Raw genomic sequence first — 25,086 nt, forward strand, 5'->3', positions numbered from 1 at the left:
CAACATAAAGGGAATTGCAAAAAAAGAGAATTGTCAAAAGGGAATTGCAAATAAAGAGAATTGAAAGTATGCGTCGTGCTGAAAAAAAGAGCAAGATGCTCTGTGCATGCATGCAGAAACTTGTTAGAGCTAGTCTCATGCTGAAAAGTTGGCTCATTAAATGCAAACCCATGAGATATTTTATGCATGCATGCAGTGTGAACGCTCTTGGTTGTATGCAACATGCAAGTGAGAACATGAGTTGTTAGTGTGAACACAAAGCTACATGTGAACGTAATTAAACACTACAAGACAAAAAGGGAATTGATTTCGCGCATGGCGCGAGCGCTGCCGCGCCAAGGAAAGTGATCGCTCCAGCGATCGATTGCCAGGGAGGGGTTTCGCCACAAGACCGCAGTTTCGTTTTCCCTTTCCTCCTCTCGAAACCATATATCAACGAAATCTTAACTCGTTACTTTGACCACCTAAACCACTTCAAATCGCTTCGGGCTCTACACAAAAGTTGTAGATCTCGTCGAGATCTTTCAATGCCGACCAATCTCAACTCTTTTCATCCACCATACACAGACAATTTCGTATCGCAAGGCGTCAGGTCTGACAAATGGAATCTTCAATTAGTTCGTGCTCGTTCTACGGAATCCAAATTCCTTTGGTGAGTATGTAGATCCGATCATCCTCTACAACTTTCATGTTGGAAGTTTTTATATTTGAAGTACCGATTTATCGCTTATCTACAGATCTAGTTCGAGTCAACCGGAGCCAAATCGAGTTTCAAAACTATCTCGAATCGTCATGACTTCAACACGGAAGTTGTTCCTCTCGTCAAGATCTTTCCATTGCCGCAAGTCTCACCTTGTTTCGTTCACCGAGCAAGGACAAAGACGTGTTACAAGATTCAGATCTTATAAGGTATAATCCAGATGAAAAGTAATTTGTTCGTTAGATAGATCTATTAATTCTATACAACTTTGATGTAGAAAGTTTTTCCATCTGAGCAACTTTTTCTGTCTACATTTATGACATCATCATGACATCAGCATAGTCAACTCAGTCTGGTCAAAGTCAAACTGCAGTCAGCGGTACGGTCAGCAGTACATTCAGCGGTCAACTATACAGTCATCAGTACAGTCAGCGTCTCAGTCAAACTCGGTCAAACTCGTTTTAAATTTAAATCTTATATGTCAGATTATGTGTCCAACTTAGAAATTCATTATAAAATCAACCGCTGGGCCAAATTTTACAAATTTTATAGTTTCGGAAAGCTTACAATCTGTAGAACACCATTATGCCATAATATAGTATATGTACTATGCTAGATTTCGCGTCAAAATTCAAATAGAGAAATAGACCAGATTACACTATAATTTTTTTATAAAATAATCTACTGGGCCAAATCAAATGATTTTGTACTTTCTGGAATCCTCAGATCATGTACTGCAACATGGAATAAGAATTGTACAACTTTGATACATGCACAAACTTGCTTTAGTAAAATCTATCCGAATCAGTAATTCGAAGATAATTCAAATTCTTTAAATCGTTTTCGAATAATTCCAATTGCACTACTTTTGTATTACTGTAACCTATCCAGGGAGGTCACATTCATATTTTTACAACCCATAATGCTTGCTGTAGCTAATTAATATGGTTGTATATGTAAAGTAAATACTCGATTAATGGTTTTTCTAAATCAAATTAAATGTCCAGAATACTTTATTAACATTGCTCATATCAGAGAACACATAATGCAACACTTACACACCACCTCTTTTGTGAAATTAAATTGTTGCATAGGATGCATGCATACATGTCTATGATTGTTCATATCGAATGTTTGTTTATTTTTGTTGTTGTTGTTGAATGGTGTGTTTATGTTGTGCTATATTCTATATTATAGTGGTACGGAGAGGCACGTATTTTGATTAAGAGAAGTGAGCGCACTTCGACTACCAAAAAGGCAAGTGACACTCAATAACCTATCTATTTTGTTATGCATTAGTGTTTTATAAACTAGTATGCATGGTGGATTTTGTTTTCGAAAACTATGCTATGCTTATCAATCCTAGTAGTGTGTAGCCACCCTTGAACCGTTGCTAGTACTCTTAGTATGCCTAGCAATAACAAAATGCCACTGCTATTTTTGATTGTTTCGGATTGTGAGTATTGAGAATTAAAATTAACAACCTTAATGAATCACCTGGGTGGATTGATTGTGTGGTGGGCGGCTGCTCAGGGCTCCGATCCCTGGGGATGGACCAGTGGACGGGTGGGTGCCTGAGAGTGCGCGGTTGAATAGTGGTTGCCCTGGACTGCACCTCTAGTTTTCACCAGGGGATCGTGCGGGGGTTTATTATCTGTAATGGTTTTAAACCTGTGGGTTTCACTTGTGGTAGGCCACCCAGGATTAAAGAGATTAATATGTCGTCCATGTTTTAGATAGCTTCCAGTGCAGCCTTATGGTATTATGGGCTCTGCCGGGATTAAGTAAGTTGTGAGGTCCAACTTGTTGCTAGACATGATGATGTGGTGACGGCCAAACGGGAACGGGTCTAGCTGGTTATGGTTGAAACCTTCTTCTGAAAGATCTTGTCTCATTCTTCTCTTGGGAAGGGTGGGTCGTAAGGTGAAAGTGCACAACCTCTCGAGAGTTAAACCTAAGATCTTAGCCGTGTCCCCGGTTATGGACAATTTGAGCTTCTAGGCAGGGAATGTACGGAGGAATCTCATCACCTTTTATGAATGTATTTAAAATTTTGTATCAACCTTTGAAAACTCATGGGAGATGTAACCATGTGATTATTCTAAAACCCATGGAGGATTTATCCATGGTGTGATTTCATAATGTAATTCAAATATTTTCAAAATGTTTTGTTTTAAATAAAATATAGGACAAAATTGGCTTTATGCAAATTTGCCTAAACTCCACTTGCCAAATATCATGTAGATAGTCATGCCCAAAACTGCCACCATATAAGTGTCATTTGCCAGTACATCATTGTACTGACCTCCATTCGTGGGGCTGCATATTCAAACGTGCAGGATTTTCTAAGGAGAAGTACGTGGTAGGATCTCGAGTCTACATTCCAACATGACTGCCTGTGGCACATGAAGATGATGAAGGCTCATTGCTGATTTACTTTCCGCTGTATTTATTCTGAGCTAGTCCATGTGACTATGCAATTTGTAAGGTTTTATTGTACCCTCTGGATCAACGATGTAGTAATTTGATACTATTGCAATGATTACTATAATTTGTAATGTGTGTGCTATCAGTGATCCCGGGAATAGCACTATACACAGGTATCTTGCCTTTATTTAAAGGTAGGGTTCTACAGAATGGTATCAGAGCATAGTGTTGCCTGTAGGATCGAGACCCTAGGTTTGGATTAGAAATAGGAACACCCTAGGATGAAAAATTTGTCTAATCCTATTTTAATCAAAAAGATGTTTGCTTTGTGAACCTCTTGTATTCTCATCTATTCCATCTTCAAAATTGTTTTCCTCTCACTTTAGATGACCACCTTATCAAGACTATCATCAAGGACCGATGATGACCTTGTGCCCGGAGTGAGGGACTGCTGCTTCATGTGATATTCTTCGACTCCGCAAGAAGTGTTTCATGGAAGACCAAAGAAGAACTTGAAGGAAGACTTTGATGCAGACTGCACAACATACGAAGATACACCGAAAGACTAGAACAGAAACTTGATGCATCCAATACAAAAATAGACCAGACCACCATTAATTTTCTCTTATTAAACCAACGATATAGTAACAAAGTATTGATCTTACCAAATTGAGGTATGACCATACTAGTTATTTAGTGATTGAAACATATTGCTTGATGCTTGTTAGATATTGTTTGTAAGATGTTTTGCCTTGATCTGTTGTGTTTGGGTAGGAATCTTCTTTAGAATCCTTCCATCTATTCTCATCTACACCCAACCCAGAGAATGTTTTCTCGGCAACTCGCCATGAAGACAACATTAGTGAAACCAACCTAGATGTTTCCTATCAAGAAGGTGAAGCGTAGAGTGGGAGATACACAAAACCCTAGTTAGGGATCGATAGAAATATTTTCAAAAACAATACAATAATGGGGATTGAAACATTGATTCAATTCTCCATGTAAGTTTTTATCAAATTTGTGAGGTTGACCAAGAGTTAGAATACGAGATACACCAAACTGAAAACAAGAAAATGATTGGGTGCGACATGGATTGGCCCCCATGACGACTACTCATATTGTTTACTCTTGTATGAGGAATGGTAAATCTAGAGGGACATACTAAAAAAAAAGAGATGTCGGCGCATAAGCCTAAACCTTAAGGTGGATAAATATTATACCCTTATAGTAGGCAAGTGCTGCCAAGCGTAGGACTACGTGTAGTTTGAAGAACTAGCCACTAGATGAAGAGTGGTGGAAGGATGTCGAAGACACCAAGAAGGAAAAGATGAAAGATGACATGAAGTTTACACATCTTGGTCTCTTGATTGACCCAAAGAGTGACCATCAGTGTCAGAAGTAGTTCAACAACCAACCATTTGGATTAGAAGCCTTACTATGAAGGAAACCTATTCGAATCGCCTTGGAGAGATATGTGGTTCACTATATGTGAATAGATATTCGCCTATTGGATATTAACTCAGAAGCCTAAGCCATAGATGTTTTCCAAATATGACCTATTGTCAAGTCTTATCCTCGGATGAGCCAACTTATACCGAATGATCTTAGCCTCAACCCAAGACTTAAGACTACCTACAAAAGTTTCTTTTAAGGGTGGTAGCACCCATGCCCATCTGAAACCCCAAAACTTTCTAGCCTTTCACAAATCTCGAGGACGAGATTTCTTTTAAGGGTGGTAGTCTGTCACATCCCAAAATTTTCTAAATTTTGGAATGTGAAATAAAAATAAATTTAATGCTTGATTGTTTGAACTTGATTGAAAATTCACAAAGAAATAAAACTTTTTATAGATATTTACAAGTTAGTTCCAAAATATTATTTTTAAAGACTTTTGATTTTAAAGTATTTTTAAAATCAAACATAGACTTGCTTTCAAAGTTTTCAAATCCTTAATGGAATTCTTTATAAGAAAACAAAACCCTGGAAAAAATTTCTTACAAAATATTGCCCAAATAGCCATATAGGCCAAGTGTATATGATTATTATTTTATTTTCAAAAATGAATTTTAAAAGGGTTTCTTGATTGTCCTAAAACACTATTTTGATTTTTATAAATTTTTAGAAACTTGTTTGCTACACTTTTGTTGAAACCATCTCATATAGCCATAGTGGCAAAATTGTAATAAAGATAATATAAAATTTATAATTTATAAAGTTTAAGTGTTTTTGTTATTCTAAAATGAGCAAAATAATTTTACAAATTTATAAAAAGTTGATTCACTCAAATCGAAGTTACGAAACTCATTTTATAAAAGAAATAAGTAAAGAGAAAAGGAAAAAAAAAGGAAACGGGCCGGCCAGCTGGACCGACCGGCCCAGCAGGCCAGCAGCCCACCCGGCCGACCGGACCGAGGCAAGGGCGACCGAGTCGGTCGTGTCCACCATAAACTACGAGCGATTTTCGTTTTGCAAAACTTATCTACACTCAAATCAATTTTTCTTGAGCTAGGCAACTCCGATTTCAGATCAGTTTGTTTCTACGCGTTCCTAACTTCGAGACCCACCTTTTCCACCGACCTATGGTCTATATAAAGCCACCACAAGACCGCAGTTTCGTTTTCCCTTTCCTCCTCTCGAAACCATATATCAACGAAATCTTAACTCGTTGCTTTAACCACCTAAACCACTTCAAATCGCTTCGGGCTCTACACGAAAGTTGTAGATCTCGTCGAGATCTTTCAATCCCGACCAATCTCAACTCTTTTCATCCACCATACACGGATAATTTCGTATCGCAAGGCGTCAGGTCCGACAAAGGGAATCTTCAATTAGTTCGTGCTCGTTCTACGAAATCCAAATTCCTTTGGTGAGTATGTAGATCCGATCATCCTCTACAACTTTCATGTTGGAAGTTTTTCTATTTGAAGTACCGATTTATCGCTCATCTACAGATCTAGTTCGAGTCAACCGGAGCCAAATCGAGTTTCAAAACTATCTCGAATCGTCATGACTTCAACATGGAAGTTGTTCCTCTCGTCAAGATCTTTCCATTGCCGCAAGTCTCACCTTGTTTCGTTCACCGAGCAAGGACAAAAACGTGTTACAAGATTCAGATCTTATAAGGTATAATCCAGATGAAAAGTAATTTGTTCGTTAGATAGATCTATTAATTCTATACAACTTTGATGTAGAAAGTTTTTCCATCTGAGCAACTTTTTCTGTCTACATTTATGACATCATCATGACATCAGCATAGTCAACTCAGTCTGGTCAAAGTCAAACTGCAGTTAGCGGAACGGTCAGCAGTACAGTCAGCGGTCAACTATACAGTCATCAGTACAGTCAGCGTCTCAGTCAAACTCGGTCAAACTCGTTTTAAATTTAAATCTTATATGTCAGATTATGTGTCCAACTTAGAAATTCATTATAAAATCAACCGCTGGGCCAAATTTTACAAATTTTATAGTTTCGGAAAGCTTACAATCTGTAGAACACCATTATGCCATAATATAGTATATGTACTGTGCTAGATTTCGCGTCAAAATTCAAATAGAGAAATAGACCAGATTACACTATAATTTTTTTATAAAATAATCTACTAGGCCAAATCTAATGATTTTGTACTTTCTGGAATCCTCAGATCATGTACTACAACATGGAATAAGAATTGTACAACTTTGATACATGCACAAACTTTTTTTAGTAAAATCTATCCGAATCAGTAATTCGAAGATAATTCAAATTCTTTAAATCGTTTTCGAATAATTCCAATTGCACTACTTTTGTATTACTGTAACCTATCCAGGGAGGTCACATTCATATTCTTACAACCCATAATGCTTGCTGTAGCTAATTAATATGGTTGTATATGTAAAGTAAATACTCGATTAATGGTTTTTCTAAATCAAATTAAATGTCCAGAATACTTTATTAACATTGCTCATATCAGAGAACACATAATGCAACACTTACACACCACCTCTTTTGTGAAATTAAATTGTTGCATAGGATGCATGCATACATGTCTATGATTGTTCATATCGAATGTTTGTTTATTTTTGTTGTTGTTGTTGAATGGTGTGTTTATGTTGTGCTATATTCTATATTATAGTGGTACGAAGAGGCACGTATTTTGATTAAGAGAAGTGAACGCACTTCGACTACCAAAAAGGCAAGTGACACTCAATAACCTATCTATTTTGTTATGCATTAGTGTTTTATAAACTAGTATGCATGGTAGGATTTTGTTTTCGAAAACTATGCTATGCTTATCAATCCTAGTAGTGTGTAGCCACCCTTGAACCGTTGCTAGTACTCTTAGTATGCCTAGCAATAACAAAATGCCACTGCTATTTTTGATTGTTTCGGATTGTGAGTATTGAGAATTAAAATTAACAACCTTAATGAATCACCTGGGTGGATTGATTGTGTGGTGGGCGGCTGCTCAGGGCTCCGATCCCTAGGGATGGACCAGTGGACGGGTGGGTGCCTGAGAGTGCGCGGTTGAATAGTGGTTGCCCTGGACTGCACCTCTGGTTTTCACCAGGGGATCGTGCGGGGGTTTATTATCTGTAATGGTTTTAAGCCTGTGGGTTTCACTTGTGGTAGGCCACCCAGGATTAAAGAGATTAATATGCCGTCCATGTTTTAGATAGCTTCCAGTGCAGTCTTATGGTATTATGGGCTCTGCCGGGATTAAGTAAGTTGTGAGGTCCAACTTGTTGCTAGACATGATGATGTGGTGACGGCCAAACGGGAACGGGTCTAGCTGGTTATGGTTGAAACCTTCTTCTGAAAGATCTTGTCTCATTCTTCTCTTGGGAAGGGTGGGTCGTAAGGTGAAAGTGCACAACCTCTCGAGAGTTAAACCTAAGATCTTAGCCGTGTCCCCGGTTATGGACAATTTGAGCTTCTAGGCAGGGAATGTACGGAGGAATCTCATCACCTTTTATGAATGTATTTAAAATTTTGTATCAACCTTTGAAAACTCATGGGAGATGTAACCATGTGATTATTCTAAAACCCATGGAGGATTTATCCATGGTGTGATTTCATAATGTCATTCAAAGATTTTCAAAATGATTTGTTTTAAATAAAATATAGGATAAAATTGGCTTTATGCAAATTTGCCTAAACTCCACTTGCCAAATATCATGTAGATAGTCATGCCCAAAACTGCCACCATATAAGTGTCATTTGCCAGTACATCATTGTACTAACCTCCATTCGTGGGGCTGCATATTCAAACGTGCAGGATTTTCTGAGGAGAAGTACGTGGTAGGATCTCGAGTCTACATTCCAACATGACTGCCTGTGGCACATGAAGATGATGAAGGCTCCTTGCTGATTTACTTTCCGCTGTATTTATTCTGAGCTAGTCCATGTGACTATGCAATTTGTAAGGTTTTATTGTACCCTCTGGATCAACGATGTAGTAATTTGATACTATTGCAATGATTACTATAATTTGTAATGTGTGTGCTATCAGTGATCCCGGGAATAGCACTATACACAGGTATCTTGCCTTTATTTAAAGGTAGGGTTCTACAATGCAATATAACCATCATATGGACCAACATATTTAGCATAGACATCTCCATAGTAATCACGGAATAGCACATAATGAGGGTTATATTTTCCCGCAAAATTATTATGAGTGGTATTGTCCCTAGTGACATCACCACCCACAACATCTTTCTCCTTTGCTTGTGCGGGCTTGGCCTTCTTGTTCTTGTTAGTGTTTAGCCCATATCCAATCCCCTCCTTCCCACTGTTTGATCTTTGATTGCTCAAAAGATCATCCAAATTTTTCTCACCTTGGGAAGGAAAGGACTTAGCAAACTTGGCCTTCAACCTAGTGTTCTCCTTAATAACATTCACATGATCACAAGAAGAAGTAGAAGAACAAGGCATATCATTTTTAGTTAATTGAATTTGAAGTTGCTCATGTGACTTGGTAAGGGTAGAGAATTCACTTTCCAAGGCCTTGTGAGTCTTTTCAAGTTTCTCTAACTCCTTAGTTAGTTTAGCATGACCAACACCAAATTCAACTTTTTCCTTGTTAAGCACATTAGATAAGGCAATAGCATGATCACGCTCTTTAGTGAGGTTAGATAAAGTTTCATTGTGAATTTCCTCAATGGAAGACAACTTTTCTTCTAAAGCTTCTCTAAGCTCTTGTTCTTCCCCAAGAGCTTGAGATAACGCACCAATCTCATCGGCATTTTCCCTCTCAAATCTCTCCTTGAGATCAAGGAGATCATTGGCATGTGCAAGCCTATCCAAGATAACTTGAACATGCTTTTTGGGTTCACCTTGCAAGTTAGAGATAAATTCATCCAAGCCAATAATTTCTCTCTTTATCTTGAGACTCTCAAGATCACATTCCGAAACAATAGTCTTGGAGGAGGGTTTGGATGAAGTAGTTACCTCAGAGGTCTTGGCCATGAGGCACTTGTTGAGGTTGAATGAGAGGTCCTCATTGGGAGATTTGAAGAGATATGTCATAGGGGTAGAGGCACTAGAGGCCTTTTCACTTGATGTGTCTTCATGAGCATCTTCTTCATCTCCGGAAGTGAGAGCATGAGAGGTCTTGACCATGAGGCATCTTGCATTGTTGGAGGAGTCCTCATTGGGAGATTCAAAGAGAGATGATGAAGGTGTGGAGGTGATAGCAATAGCGGCCACTTCACTTCTTGAGTCATCTTTGTCATCGTCTTCTTCTTCTCCGGAAGAATACTCCTCACGGGCAATCAACACATACTTCGATGGCTTCTTGCAAATGTCATAGCCACTCTTCTTGACAAAGGGCTTCTTGCGTGGAGCCTTTGATTTGTCCTTGAGAATGAGTTTTCCACCATGATCTTCTCTATTCTCATATGGGCACTCGGCAATGAAGTGATCTTGATTGCCACAATTGTAGCAAGTTCTAGCTCTTGGGCCCTTAGCATCTCCTCTTTGGTTTCACTTTAACTTGTACTTGGACGGGTCTCGCCAAAAGGATTTAGTGAGAAGAGCAATGTGACCATGTAGATCACGTTTGAGTTCTTCGGAGTGCCCTTCATATTTAGTTTCCCTCAATTCTTCTTCATCCTCAACACACACATGTGCCTTCAATGCTAAGTTTTCACTTCTCTTCATCCCAATGGCCCGAGCACGACTATCAACGGCAATCTTTGACTCAACTTTGAAAGCATCCATTTCTTGCATGACATCATTGGAGGTCATTTGCTCAAAGTAGTGCTTGTTCTTGAGAATTCTTAGATCGGCCGGTTCAAAGGGCAATAGAGCATTGATGTACTTCCTCTTGATCCAATCATCATCAACATAGGTGGCACCAAGGTCTCGAAAGGATATAGCAAGAGCCTTGAGACGGCGGTACATATCCCGATGATGTTCACCATCTTCCATGTAGAAACCTTCGGCTTTATTGCTAACCTCTTGGAACTTGTTTTGCCTCATGCTTGAGCTTCCAAGAAATACTTCGGCGAGAATATCCCAAGCATCCTTGGCGGTTGTTGCTTTCTCGATGTAGGGTCTATCATCCTCACTAACGGCTTGTTGTATCATATATAAGGCGGTGGCGTTGAGTTGGCAATCAACCACTTCCCTACGAGACAAGCCAATAGGATTGTGAGGCTTGTATCCTTCAACAACAATTCTCCATAGTTCAATAGATGAGGAATTTAAATAAGATTTCATCTTGGTTTGCCACAAAGAAAAAGCATTAGGATTAAGTGACGGTGGATCTCCTCGTGGATTAATGCGAGGGTGAGGAATGGGAGGATCCGGAGAATACACGAGCGGAGGAGGAACCGTCGAGTACACTCCGGTGGCATTAGGATCTAACTTGGGAAGAGTCTCACTACTACCCTCTCCATCCTTGGTTTCGGCCTCCGTAGAAGCACCAAGGGATGTTTTATCAACAACGGGGGTGACAAACTCGGTAGTGGTGGTAGGAGGGATAGGAGGTTTATTGGCTTGCATAAAGCTCATCATCATCTCCCTTAATTCACTTATAGAGTCATTCATCGAGGAGATTGACGATTTCAATTCCTTGATGTCTTCCATGGATGCGGGCTCCCCCTCATCGGCCATACTCTCTTAGGCGGTAAAGCCCGAAACAAGAGCCGAGGCTCTGATACCAATTGAAAGGATCGTATGACACCTAGAGGGGGGTGAATAGGTGTAATCTCAAATTTTAATACTTTTTCAAATTAGGCATGACACAAAGGTAAATTCTCTAGATATGCAACTAAGTGAATTCACCTATATGACAAGATAGCAAGCAACAATACAAGATACACGTAGTGAAGGCGGTGAGAGGATAGAGGTAACCGAGGTGGAGCACACGGAGAGACGGTGATATGATTCCCGTAGTTCCCTTCCTTTGCAAGAAGGTACGTCTACGTTCGGAGGGGTGTGGCGACACGAAGTCCAACCAACGCCACGAAGGCTCACCCTATTCTCCTGTGAGCAACGCCACAAAGGCCTAGCCCACGCTCCACTAAGCGGTTGCCTTGAGGTCGCAACCGGCACCTTTACACGAAGCTTGGGGCACACATCCACAACCAAATTGGAGGCTCCCAAGATGTAACCACGAAGCTTTACACGAAGAGTAGCTTCGAGGTCACCTCACAAAGATCCACTAAGAATGTCGATGAAACACAAATCCCTTTGGTGGAAGAGTAGATCTAGGTCACCTCTACCAAATCCTCAAGTATGGTGAAGTTTGGTTGGAGGAGTAGAGCGATCTAGAGAAAATGGAGCTCAACAATGGTGTCTCAGATTTCTGGGGAAGAAGAGCTGAAGGAGACTTTGGAGAAGAAGCCCTATTTATACCCTGTTGGAAACGGCCCGTTGGAGTCGTTGGAGAACTGACCGGTAGTACCGGCCAGGTTGGGCCGGTACTACCGGCCCTGGTCGAGCCGCGCAGACCGGCCACGTGGCCAGGAGGAGCCGGGCCGAAGGGGGCAGGCCGGAGCCTCCGGCCGGGGTACCGGTCGTGGTACCGCCGGGGCTCCAAACCCCCCTGGCTTCTATACTGAGGCGCGGGCGCTTCTCCGGTACCTTGGGCGGTACCAAGGCCGGAGCCTCCGGCCGTGGCCAGGCTGGCGGTACCGCCCAAGCCTCCGGCCTCTTCTCTCTTCCCCTTTTTCTTCTTTCATTTATTTCTTCCTCTTTACTTTTCTTCCTCCATTTTCTTTTCCTTTTCTTCTCTTTCTTTCCTCTTTCATACTTTCTTCCAACAAACAACCCCACACAACTCATCAAATGATATCTTGCACACTCTTCAACTTTTGGGCATTTCAGGTATGCAACAACCTACAAATCTTATAAAACGAAATGCTCATATAAAATCATTGTCATCAACACCAAAACAACATATAACGAAGATATGTTCTTTCAGTATGCTCAATAGGACTAGACTTCTCCCCTAATTGAACTTGGTTAACAAACAATATTGCATCTCACAGTCTCAGTTTCCGACGCTCAGTTGCGCCGTCATTCGGACATGACCTTTATTTACGATTACCATCGTTTTTCGTCTAATGTTGTTTTTCACTAAAAACAATAATTTTAAACAAAATTGGAAACAAATCCAACATTAACCCAATCTGAAAATCTCTTTGGAACATAAATTCCATACTTTTAGAACAACAAAAAATGTATATTACAGCAATAATCAACAAATTTCAACAAAAATGATCCACTCTTTTAACAAGAATTTCAAAAATTCCAAATTTACATTTTTATGTAAACAAACTATAGAGGTATTTTCAGCGATAATTACCTACTTTCTCAACAACAAAAATCAAACCAGACATCACATTGGTATCTTATATCTATGGGGCGGCGCCAGATAGCGGGGAGCTGCACTCGTCTTGAAGCGGATGAGTTTGTTCTCGACACGGCATTTTACATAGGCATGCTACTCTATGTTGCTATCGGCGGAGCCTTAGCCCCCGCACTCCTCCCATGCTTCAGCGTTGGGGTCCTAGGCCTAGGAGCGGAGGCAGATCGAGTTGTATCCGTACACACGTCATGCCTCTGATACATTGCAAACGTATCTATAATTTTTGATGCTCTGTGCTTGTTTTACACCAATTTCTATATGTTTCACTTACACTTCGTTGCACTTTTATATATTTTCCGGCACTAACCTATTGACAAGATGCCACAGTATCAATTCCTTGTTTTATGTTGTTTTGTATTTCAGAAAAGTTGTACAGGAACTATTCTCGGAATTGGACGAAACAAAAGTCGACGGTCTTATTTTTCCGTAATGAAGACGAAGTCCGGAGGAGAGACGAAGAGGGGCCACAGGGCGGCCATGTTATGGTATTCTTCTTTGATGCTTTATTGGGTTGACTTGGCACATGCTTATACCATGTTATGACTACAAACCAGTCAACTAAAGACTCTATGATCATTTAGTTTTTTACTTGTAATATCATTTTATTGTTTGATTAATAATGTTTTGTCTCTATGCATGATTATGGTCATTATTGGTCACTACCAGTCTTTTGCTAGCATTCGCATGTACTAAGTATGAGCTCTACTTGTGCATCCAACCACCAAAAACCAAAATTTTCCAAAAGTGTCCACCATATATACCCACTAGCATCATTGCTATTTCAAGTATATTCATCATGTTTTTATCTATCTTCCAAATTAAATCTTGTCATGATAAAATTAGTTAGTAAAGCTCTCACGAACTTGATGGCACATTTACTTTCTTGCACTTGATAAACCTGAATCATTGTGACTATCTTATGAAGATTATATGCTTGCAAAATACGAGTTGGGAGTTAGCACAACCATGCTTTCATGGGACACGCTTTCAACATTGCACTTATTCCTATTTAGATGATACCATGTTCTTTTGTTTATGGATGCCTAGCGGTGTGAAATAAAATGGAAACTTGTAAGTCCATGAAGTTTGGATATGTGTTAGAGAAATACCTGGGCGGCCAACTTAAGCCATGCATCATTCATGGTGGAAATTTACAGCGAACCATAGTGAGCATTCTGTGGAGCATCTTTAATAAAAAGCTATGCTCATAGTAAATAAACGGATTGCTGAGATGCTCATTGTCTGTTTGTCCTGTCATTTTGGTATGGGAATGCTCCTATATCATGGGGCAGGAGGTACCCGTTGGCGTTCTTAATGATACATGTATGCTTACAATGACAAGAACTTATTTTGGATCTAAGTTGAGTAGCATGAGGTTTAGGTACTCGTATTCAAGGGGCACGAGATTTTCAACTTGTGATTTGTCAAGCATATAACTCATATTTGCCCTCACATTAACTTTAACCATTCAAGATGCTTATGATAGGGGTAATGAGAGTTCAAAGCTAATGAGTACCATACTCTTTGGAAGGTTTATAGAACTTGTTAATCTTGCTTCCTTCTATGAAGGATCCCTTCTTTTACTTTTATGTTGAGTCTTCATCTTCTTGTTTTATGCACCAATTAAGAGAGCATAGTTGTCATTCTGAGTATAATGTGCATAGTCCCAAAATTTATTATTGATTGATTCATGATTATGCTATTGCTTGTTCTCAAATTACTTGTATCTTGTCACCCTTTGAACTTTGAAGGGGTGTCCTAGCATTTATGTTTTTTTGCCACTCCATAAAGGACAAGCTGAGTACCACTTTGCTATGTTTTCTCTATGCTCATAAATAAAAATTGCTTTCAATGCACAATTATTCATGATCCTTTGTTTGAGTTACTTCTCATGTTATGACATAGTTGCTAAGTTCTATTGTTCAATTATATCTAGCATGCATATGTTTAGAGTACTTTGATCCCAGCTCACAATGCTTTACAATAACTTGATCAAGATTGTGTTGACTTCATGTCACCTCAAAAATCATTTTTGTTATCAATTACCTACTCGAGGACGAGCAGGAGTTAAGCTTGGGGATGTTGATACATTGCAAACGTATCTATAATTTTTGATGCTTCATGCTTGTTTTACACCAATTTCTATATGTTTTTCTTACACTTTATTTCACTTTTATACATTTTCTGGCGCTAACCTATTGACAAGAAGCCACAGTGATAGTTCATGTTTTCTGATGTTTTGTATTTCAGAAAAGTTGTATAGGAAATATTCTCGGAATTGGACGAAACAAAAGTCGGAGATCTTATTTTTCCGTAAAGAAGACGAAGTCCGGAGGAGAGACGAAGAGGGTCCACAGGTGACGAAGGATCACCTCGTCAATGCCTACGTATTGCAGAATTGGGTTTCGGGAGAGAGCGACGATAGATATTCCGGGAGCGAGATTAGGCATACGATATACCCAGCTTCGGGTCCCCTCGGTGCAGGATCCCTACGTGCTGCTAGCAATCTAGTATATGATCATATGTATGTTTACAGGGTGCCGCCGTAGGCGGAGCTATGTGGTCTATCTGTTGTCCTCCTCCTCTATGGGTGCCCTGGCTAGCTTTATATATGCAACCAGCCTAGGGTTTTACAAGAGTCCTAGTCGACTACTTCTTCGGGTTGCCTTGTTGGGCCTTCTCCATATTCGACCGAGCCGAGCCAGGTATACTAATAATGGGTACCCAAAGGGTATGCCCATGTCAGTAGCCCCCGAGTGTCTAGGGAAGTCAAAGACTTGTGTAGAGACTCTAAGCATAATCATCTCCGAAGTCGAAGAAATACAAGGCGAGGTCCATGTCGTAGATCATGTGTAGCGTAGATGATGTCGATGATTCTCGAAATTATTTTTCTATCGGGTGCGCGGCCAGCGCTCCCGATGGGAGTAGCTCCCGAGTCTATGGGCAAGTACAAGCACTTGGGCATAGACTCAAGTTGTACTACTCGATGAAGAACTTGACTATATTTCTGGGCGCAGCCCTCTTTTTATCGACTCCTGTTGGAGGACTTAATGAAACCCAGCGTTCCCGATGGGAGTAGGCTCCACTCGAGTCGCATAGTCTAGTTGAGTCTACAAACCTTTATATATTTACAAATTCGAATGAAATTTTCGTGCTTTTTCTCCTTTTCAAATTCTTCGAAACCAAAGAGACACTATATTTTCTTCGTCAAATATATTGCACAGGGATATTGGTAAATGCGGCTGGTTCATCTGACGGATCAAGTACCAGTTAATTGCTCTGGTGGCAAATCCATATAAACCTACTTCAAACTCGCAACCCCGGACACGAATTCGGGATACTGGCGTAATTCAGAACGTGCCGCTTTAGGACTTATCGAAACTGAATTCGAGCAAAATTATCGGGTCCACAGCGCGTCCACCGGGATTTTTCTTCACATCTATTGATGTGGAAAAGGTGGCAGAGCGCATTCAGGTGCGATGCAACGCCACACAAGATGGATCCTGTGGTCTTACCTTCATGACCTTTTTACGAGTCACGGCATTCGGAGTTTTTACCACGGCGGACGCGCTCCGAGAATATGTTGTCTAGCGCCTTGTTCGGCTGATGTAATGACGCATTTTTCGGGCTGCTATCTTTTGTCGAGTAGGATCTTGATGCTCCTTCTATATTGCCTTGCTATATTGAATTTTATTTCTTCGGGTGCCCCCGAGGCTATAGCCGAGTGTTTGCAATTGGGTGTAGGATCAACTTTCTTTATCGACTTCCTTGAAGTATGTTTTTCCTCGAATATGTAATTGGAATAAATGACGATTATATGGACTCGAAGATTTTTTCATTTTTTGGTTCCTCCTTGAAAAAATTTTGTCGGGTTCTCCCTTAAGAAAATTTTGTCGGGTCCTTCTTGAAGAAAATTTCGTCTAGTCCTCCTTGAAGAAAATTTCTTCGGGTTCTCTCTTGAAGACAATTTCGTCGGGTCCTCCCTGAAGAATATTTCGTCGGGTTCTCTCTTGAAGACAATTTCGTCGGGTCCTCCCTGAAGAAGATTTCGTCGGGTTCCTCCTTCAGGAAAATTTCTTTGTTGATGTTGATTTTCCTAGGCGCGGTTCTTCTTCTTCAACCTGAGATGTAGAGTGTATCTATACAGCGCAGCCCCCGAGTGTCGGGTGCGGCGAAATAAATGATAATCAACTTTGTGTAAATTAAAGGAAATACTTATCTTATTAGGTACGACGGAGTTAACGGAGATATGTCGTGCAACTAAGTCGATGAAGCCTCGGAGTGTAGCGAAAAAGTCAAGCCGAAGTACAAACCACCAAATAGCGAAAATAGATGGCACTAAATTGCTGATGAAGACCGAGCCCCCAAGCGTTGCTGGGGTGACATCATGATTGTTGCTTAGACGCAGTGTCGCAGTTGTGACCCGGGGCGAAGTCGTTGTTGAGCCCCCGAATTTTTGCTCCATGGATTTGTGACCTATTTTTTTGTTTCGCCTAGAGAATCATGATCACATACGCCTGGTTTATGATGGAAGTTGCGACATCGTCTACTCATTTTTTTTACTTCCACTATATAATTCAATGAAATTGTCGACCCCATTGAAGCTGAAGCCATTTGAATATTAAGCCATTGAAGATTACGTCATGAGAGATAAAGCAGTGAAGATGAATCCAAGATGAAGTATTTGAGATGAATCCACATTGAAGATTACGCCATTAAATATGAGGCATATATTGAGGATGAATCCGCTGATATCATAGAGGATGAATCCGTTGACCCGAAGAAAATAATCTGATATGGGGTGGCCCGATCTTCTCAGTAAGCAACAGTGGTGATGATGATCACGGGGTGATAGCAGCGGAGGAACACGATGATGTAGTGGATGATAACTTGTATGACGCAACAAGATCTCTCGATTGGTCCTTGTCGCCAATGCAACAGCTCTCAACCCTGCAAGATATTCGCAACGCCACACACTTGCGCACGTAGCCGCCGACCACGAAGCGGTAAGTTGCAACCTTCTAATTCCCAATGGAACAGCAGATCACACAAGACTTTCAGATCTACACAATATCAAGCAATATGGTGTAGGGATTCAATAGTTTTGATAAAGCAAACAACTAAGAACTAGGGTTTATCTTAAACGTGGTCTAAATCAGCTAGGGGCGTCCTGGGCACTTATATAGGCGTCCGGGACGACTTCTGGTCGAAAAGATACAAGAATAACCGACCCAGAATAGATCTGGTCGAGACAGACTCGGACACGGCCGGTCTGGGGGCCAGTCGACCAGGCCTGGGATCGGGCTGGCCGGTTCAAACCGGGCCAGGGACCGGGTTCCAACCGGGCTCGGGAATTGTGGCACAGTAATCCCTCCGGTTGGCATCAGCGTGGCGCCCGGTCGGCGGCGGGGTGGAAACAGCCTGCCGCCCGGTCAGACCGGGCCAGGGACCGGGCACGCCGGCGTGGCGGCCGGTCTGACCGGGTACTGGGCCGGCCTGGACTTCGTCTTCTCCTCTCGCGCATGCCTCCCGCTCCTCCCTCGCGCGTCCATGAGATTTCTTCATGTCCAGCTCCTTGTCCAGCTCCACGTCCATCTTCACGTCCAGCTGCTCTTCTCCTCCTCGTGTGATGCTTGTCTCCTCTTCATACCTGATGATACATAAGTAATGGGACTTAGGTAGTATAAAGTTCTGATCAATCAAAGTATCGTTTAGGAACAAGTTCACCTGTTGTTTAAGTAGCTGATACGTCTCCAACGTATCTATAATTTCTGATGTTCCATGCTTGTTTTATGACAATACCTACATGTTTTGTTCACACTTTATGATGATTTTATGCGTTTTCCGGAACTAACCTATTGACGAGATGCCGAAGTGCCAGTTGCTGTTTTCTGTTGTTTTTGGTTTCAGATATCCTACAAAGGAAATATTCTCGGAATCGGACGAAATCAATGCCCAGAACCTTATTTTTCCCGGAAGCTTCCAGAGAGTCAGAGAGGGACCAGAGGGGAGCCCTGGGGGCCCCACACAAGGTGGCAGTGCGGCCCAAGGGGGGCGCCCCCTAGTGTGAGGAGGCCGTGGCCCCTCCGACTCCGCCTTATCGCGTATTTAAAGCTCCCTGACCTAAAACATCGACATGGATTGACGAAACTCCAGAAAACCTTCCAGAGCCGCCGCCATCGCGAAACTCCAATTCGGGGGACAGAAGTCTCTGTTCTGGCACCCTTCCGGGACGGGGAATCGCCCCCGGAGTCATCTCCATCGTCATCACTGCCATCTTGTTCACCGCCATCGCTGCTCCCATGATGAGGAGGGAGTAATTCTCCCCCGAGGCTGAGGGGTCTACCGTAGCTATGTGGTTCATCTCTCTCTTTGTGATCTAGTTGAATATCATCTATGTGCTACTCTAGTGATGTTATTAAAGTAGTCTATTCCTCCTCCATGATGTATTGTTGACAGTGTGTGCATCATGTAGTACTTGGTATAAGCTATGATTGTGATCTCTTGTAGATTATGAAGTTAACTATTACTATGATAAGTATTTATGCGATCTATTCCCCCTTTCATAGCCTGACAGTGACAGTGCGCATGCTATGTTAGTACTCGGTATAATTGCGTTGGTCTATCATGCACTCTAAGGTTATTTAAATATGAACATCGAATGTTGTGGAGCTTGTTAACTCCGGCATTGAGGTGCTCTTGTAGCCCTACACAATTAATGGTGTTTGTCATCCAACAAGAGAATGTAGAGTGGTTTTATTATGTGATCATTGTTGAGAGTGTCCATTAGTGAAAGTAGGATCCCTAGGCCTTGTTTCCACACATAGAATCTCCGTTTACTTACTGTTCTGTTTCATGTTTACTCGCTGCCATATTTTATTCAGATTGCTATTACCACTCATATACATCCATATTACTTTTATTTCACTATCTCTTCGCCGAACTAGTGCACCTATACATCTGACAAGTGTATTAGGTGTGTTGGGGACACAAGAGACTTCTTGTATCGTGATTGCAGGGTTGCTTGAGAGGGATATCTTTGACCTCTTCCTCCCTGAGTTTGATAAACCTTGGGTGATTCACTTAAGGGAAACTTGCTGCTGTTCTACAAACCTCTGCTCTTGGAGGCCCAACACTGTCTACAGGAAAAGAAGTGTGAGTAGACATCAAGCTATTTTCTGGCGCCGTTGCCGGGGAGGAAAGGTAAAAGGCATTCACACTTCGGTCCCAGGTAACTAAGTTATTTTCTGGTACCGTTGTAAGTGCTCGAAGCTATTTCCTTTAGATCCTGCAATTGCATCTTTTTGTTTCTTGTTTTTATTTCACTAGTTAGACATAATGGAAAGCAACATGGAGCTTTTTAATCTATTTCCTGAGTTAAGACACGGATGGTTTGATGCGAAAATTAAAAAACCTATGGAACATATTAGTATGAATGCTTTGAACACCATTGCTGCTAATGATATAGAAAATTCTAAGTTTGGGGAAGCTGGTTTTGATGAGCTTGATATTTTTAGTCCTCCAAGCATTGAGGAGAAAATTTTCTTTGATGATACTTTGCCTCCTATTTATGATGATTATAATGATAGTAGTCTTTTGGTTCCACCTACTATGGAGAGTAAATTTTGTTATGATTATACTATGCCTCCTACACTTGATGAGAATAATAATGATAGCTACTTTGATGAATTTGCTCCCACTATTACTAATAAAATTGATTATTCTTATGTGGAGAGTAATAATTTTATGCATGAGACTCATGATAAGAATGCTTTATGTGATACTCCCTCTGTTCCATTCTATAGTGCCTATTGTTTTTTGACACGGAAATTAGCGCAAGAGTATTTTTTACACAAGACCCCTTGCTGAACGATTTGAGATCAACGTAAAATTTGGTAAATCCATATCTTTATAACTTACCATAACAATTTTTGGGAGCTGAACGATTTGGGAGCTGAACGGGGAGGGGTAATTGAAAAAAAGCTAAGCTAAAACCTTATATTATGAAACAAATGCCGAAAATCTATAGGCACTATATAAAGGAACAGAGGGAGTAGTTATATTGTTGAGTTTGCTCATGATGCTACTGGATATTATTATGAGAGAGGAAAATATGGTTGTAGAAATTTTCATGTTACTAAAACACCTCTCTATATGCTTAAAATCTTGAAGTTGCGCTTGTCTAGCCTTTCTATACTTGTTGCATTATGCTTCATGAATTTGTTTATTTACAAGATTCCTTTTCATAGGAAGTGGGTTAGACTTAAATGTGTTTTTAATTTGCTTCTTGATGCTCTCTTTTGCTTCAACTCTTATTTCTTGCGAGTGCATCATTAAAATTACTGAGCCCATCTTAATGACTATAAAGAAAGCACTTCTTGGGAGATAACCCATGTGTTTATTTTACTACAGTAATTTTGTTTTATATTTGAGTATTGGAAGTTGTTACTACTGTAGAAACCTCTCCTTATCTTTGTTTTATTGCATTGTTGTGCCAAGTAAAGTCTTTGATAGTAAGGTTGATACTAGATTTGGATTACTGCGCAGAAACAGATTTCTGTCTGACACGAATTTGGGCAGGGTTCTCTGTAGGTAACTCAGAAAAATCTGCAAATTTACGTGCATGATCCTCAGATATGTACGCAACTTTCATTCAATTTGAGCATTTTCATCTGAGCAAGTCCAGTGCCTCTAAAAAATTCGTCTTTACAGACTGTTCTGTTTTGACAGATTCTGTCTTTTATTTCGCATTGCCTCTTTTGCTATGTTGGATGGATTTCTTTGTTCCATTAACTTTCAGAAACTTTGGGAAATGTCCAGAAGTGTTAAGAATGATTGTATCACCTCTGAACATGAGAATTTTTGATTATGCACTAACCCTCTAATGAGTTTGTTTTGAGTTTGGTGTGGAGGAAGTTTTCAAGGGTCAAGAGAGGAGGATGATATATGATTAAGAAGAGTGAAAAGTCTAAGCTTGGGGATGCCCCCGTGGTTCATCCCTGCATATTTCAAGAAGACTCAAGCGTCTAAGCTTGGGGATGCCCAAGGCATCCCCTTCTTCATCAACAATTTATCAGGTTTCTTCTATTGAAACTATATTTTTATTCCATCACATCTTATGTACTTTACTTGGAGCGTCTGTTTGTTTTTATTTTTGTTTTGTTTGATTAAATTCATGCTTGTGTGGGAGAGAGACACGCTCCACTTGTTCATATGAACACATGTGTTCTTAGCTTTATTCTTAATGTTCATGGCGAAGGTTGAAACTGCTTCGTTAATTGTTATATGGTTGGAAACAGAAAATGCTACATGTGGTAATTGGTATAATGTCTTGAATAATTTGATACTTGGCAATTATTGTGCTCATATAGATCATGTTTAAGCTCTTGCATCATATACTTTGCACCTATTAGTGAAGAAATACATAGAGCTTGCTAAAATTTGGTTTGCATGATTGGTCTCTCTAAAGTCTAGATATTTTCTGGTAAGGGTTTGAACAACAAGGAGGACAGTGTAGAGTCTTATAATGCTTGCAATATGTTCTTATGTGAGTTTTGCTGTACCGGTTCATACTTGTGTTTACTTCAAACAACCTTGCTAGCCTAAGCCTTGTATTGAGAGGGATTACTTCTCATGCATCCAAAATCCTTGAGCCAAAAACTATGCCATTTGTGTCCACCATACCTACCTACTACATGGTATTTCTTTGCCATTACAAAGTAAATTGCTTGAGTGCTACCTTTAAAATTCCATTATTTGTCTTTGCAATATATAGCTCATGGGAAAAATAGCTTAAAAACTATTGTGGTATTGAATATGTACTTATGTATCTTATTTCTTATTAAGTTGCTTGTTGAGCGATAACCATGTTCCTGGGGACACCATCAACGCTTTGTTGAATATCATGTGAGTTGCTATGCATGTTCGTCTTGTCTGAAGTAAGGGTGATTTATCATGAGTTGAATGGTTTGAGCATGCATATTGTTAGAGAAGAACATTGGGCCGCTAACTAAAGCCATGATCCATGGTGGAAGTTTTAGTTTTTGACAACAATCATCAATCTCTTATGAGAATATTATTTGTTGTTGAATGCTCTTGCATTAAAGAGGAGTCCAATATCTGTTGTCTACGTTGTCCTGGTATGGATGTCTAAGTTGAGAATAATCAAAAGCGAGAAATCCAATGCGAGCTTTCTCCTTAGACCTTTGTACAGGCGGCATAGAGGTACCCCTTTGTGATACTTGGTTAAAACATATGTTATGCGATGATAATACATGTAAATCCAAGCTAATTAGGACAAGGTGCGGGCACTATTGGTAATCTATGCATGAGGCTTGCAACTTGTAGGATATCTTATACATAACACATATGCTTTATTACTACCGTTGACAAAATTGTTTCTTGTTTTCAAAATAAAAGCTCTAGCGCAAATATAGCAATCCATGCTTCCCTCTTCGAAGGGCCATTCTTCTACTTTTATGTTGAGTCAGTTTACCTACTTCTTTCTATCTTAGAAGCAAACACTTGTGTTAACTGTGCATTGATTCTTACATACTTGCATATTTGCATTCATCATATTACTTTGCATTGACAATTATCCATGAGATATACATGTTACAAGTTGAAAGCAACTGCTGAAACTTATATCTTCCTTTGTGTTGCTTCAATGCCTTTACTTTGAATCTATTGCTTTATGAGTTAACTTTTATGCAAGACTTATTGATGCTTGTCTTGAAAGTACTATTCATGAAAAGTCTTTGCTATATGATTCAGTTGTTTAGTCATTGTCTTTACCATTGCTTTGAATCGCTATATTCATCTCATATGCTTTACAATAGTATGATCAAGGTTATGTAAGTAGCATGTCACTTCAGAAATTATCTTTGTTATCGTTTACCTACTCGAGGACGAGTAGGAACTAAGCTTGGGGATGCTGATACGTCTCCAACGTATCTATAATTTCTGATGTTCCATGCTTGTTTTATGACAATACCTACATGTTTTGTTCACACTTTATGATGATTTTATGCGTTTTCCGGAACTAACCTATTGACGAGATGCCGAAGTGCCAATTGTTGTTTTCTGCTATTTTTGGTTTCAGAAATCCTACAAAGGAAATATTCTCGGAATCGGACGAAATCAATGCCCAGAACCTTATTTTTCCCGGAAGCTTCCAGAGAGTCAGAGAGGGACCAGTGGGGAGCCCTGGGGGGCCCACACAAGGTGGCGGCGCGGCCCAAGGGGGGCGCGCCCCCCTAGTGTGAGGAGGCCCCGTGGCCCCTCCGACTCAGCCTCTTCGCCTATTTAAAGCTCCCTGACCTAAAACATCGACACGGATTAACGAAACTCCAGAAAACCTTCCAGAGCCGCCGCCATCGCGAAACTCCAATTCGGGGGACAGAAGTCTCTGTTCCGGCACCCTGCCGGGACGGGGAATTGCCCCCGGAGTCATCTCCATCGTCATCACCGCCATCTTCTTCACCGCCATCGCTGCTCCCATGATGAGGAGGGAGTAATTCTCCCCCGAGGCTGAGGGGTCTACCGTAGCTATGTGGTTCATCTCTCTCTTTGTGATCTAGTTGAATATCATCTATGTGCTACTCTAGTGATGTTATTAAAGTAGTCTATTCCTCCTCCATGATGTATTGTTGACAGTGTGTGCATCATGTAGTACTTGGTATAAGCTATGATTGTGATCTCTTGTAGATTATGAAGTTAACTATTACTATGATAAGTATTTATGCGATCTATTCCCCCTTTCATAGCCTGACGGTGACAGTGTGCATGCTATGTTAGTACTCGGTATAATTGCGTTGGTCTATCATGCACTCTAAAGTTATTTAAATATGAACATCGAATGTTGTGGAGCTTGTTAACTCCGGCATTGAGGTGCTCTTGTAGCCCTACACAATTAATGGTGTTTGTCATCCAACAAGAGAGTGTAGAGTGGTTTTATTATGTGATCATTGTTGAGAGTGTCCACTAGTGAAAGTAGGATCCCTAGGCCTTGTTTCCACACAGCTCCGTGGTAGAATGTACCGCTCTGTTGTAAGCAAACTCCACATGCGGCAAATAATCTTCCCACTCCTTCAGGTTCTTCTTG

At 40.5% G+C, this 25,086-nt stretch overlaps 2 long non-coding RNA genes across 2 annotated transcripts; both read left to right on the plus strand.

Moving 5' to 3' along the window:
* Window positions 1-439: 439 nt before the first annotated feature.
* LOC127301699 (uncharacterized) lies at window positions 440-1,972 on the plus strand. The gene is made up of 3 exons (XR_007852337.2): window positions 440-652; window positions 738-909; window positions 1,898-1,972. It is a non-coding gene; the product is annotated as an uncharacterized lncRNA (long non-coding RNA).
* Window positions 1,973-5,740: 3,768 nt separating this feature from the next.
* On the plus strand, window positions 5,741-8,593 carry LOC127301698 (uncharacterized). Its single transcript, XR_007852336.2, has 4 exons — window positions 5,741-5,993; window positions 6,079-6,250; window positions 7,239-7,298; window positions 8,382-8,593. It is a non-coding gene; the product is annotated as an uncharacterized lncRNA (long non-coding RNA).
* Window positions 8,594-25,086: the final 16,493 nt, after the last annotated feature.

The sequence above is a fragment of the Lolium perenne genome, chromosome 7, assembly GCF_019359855.2.
Source record: "Lolium perenne isolate Kyuss_39 chromosome 7, Kyuss_2.0, whole genome shotgun sequence".
NCBI classification, from domain to species: domain Eukaryota; kingdom Viridiplantae; phylum Streptophyta; class Magnoliopsida; order Poales; family Poaceae; genus Lolium; species Lolium perenne.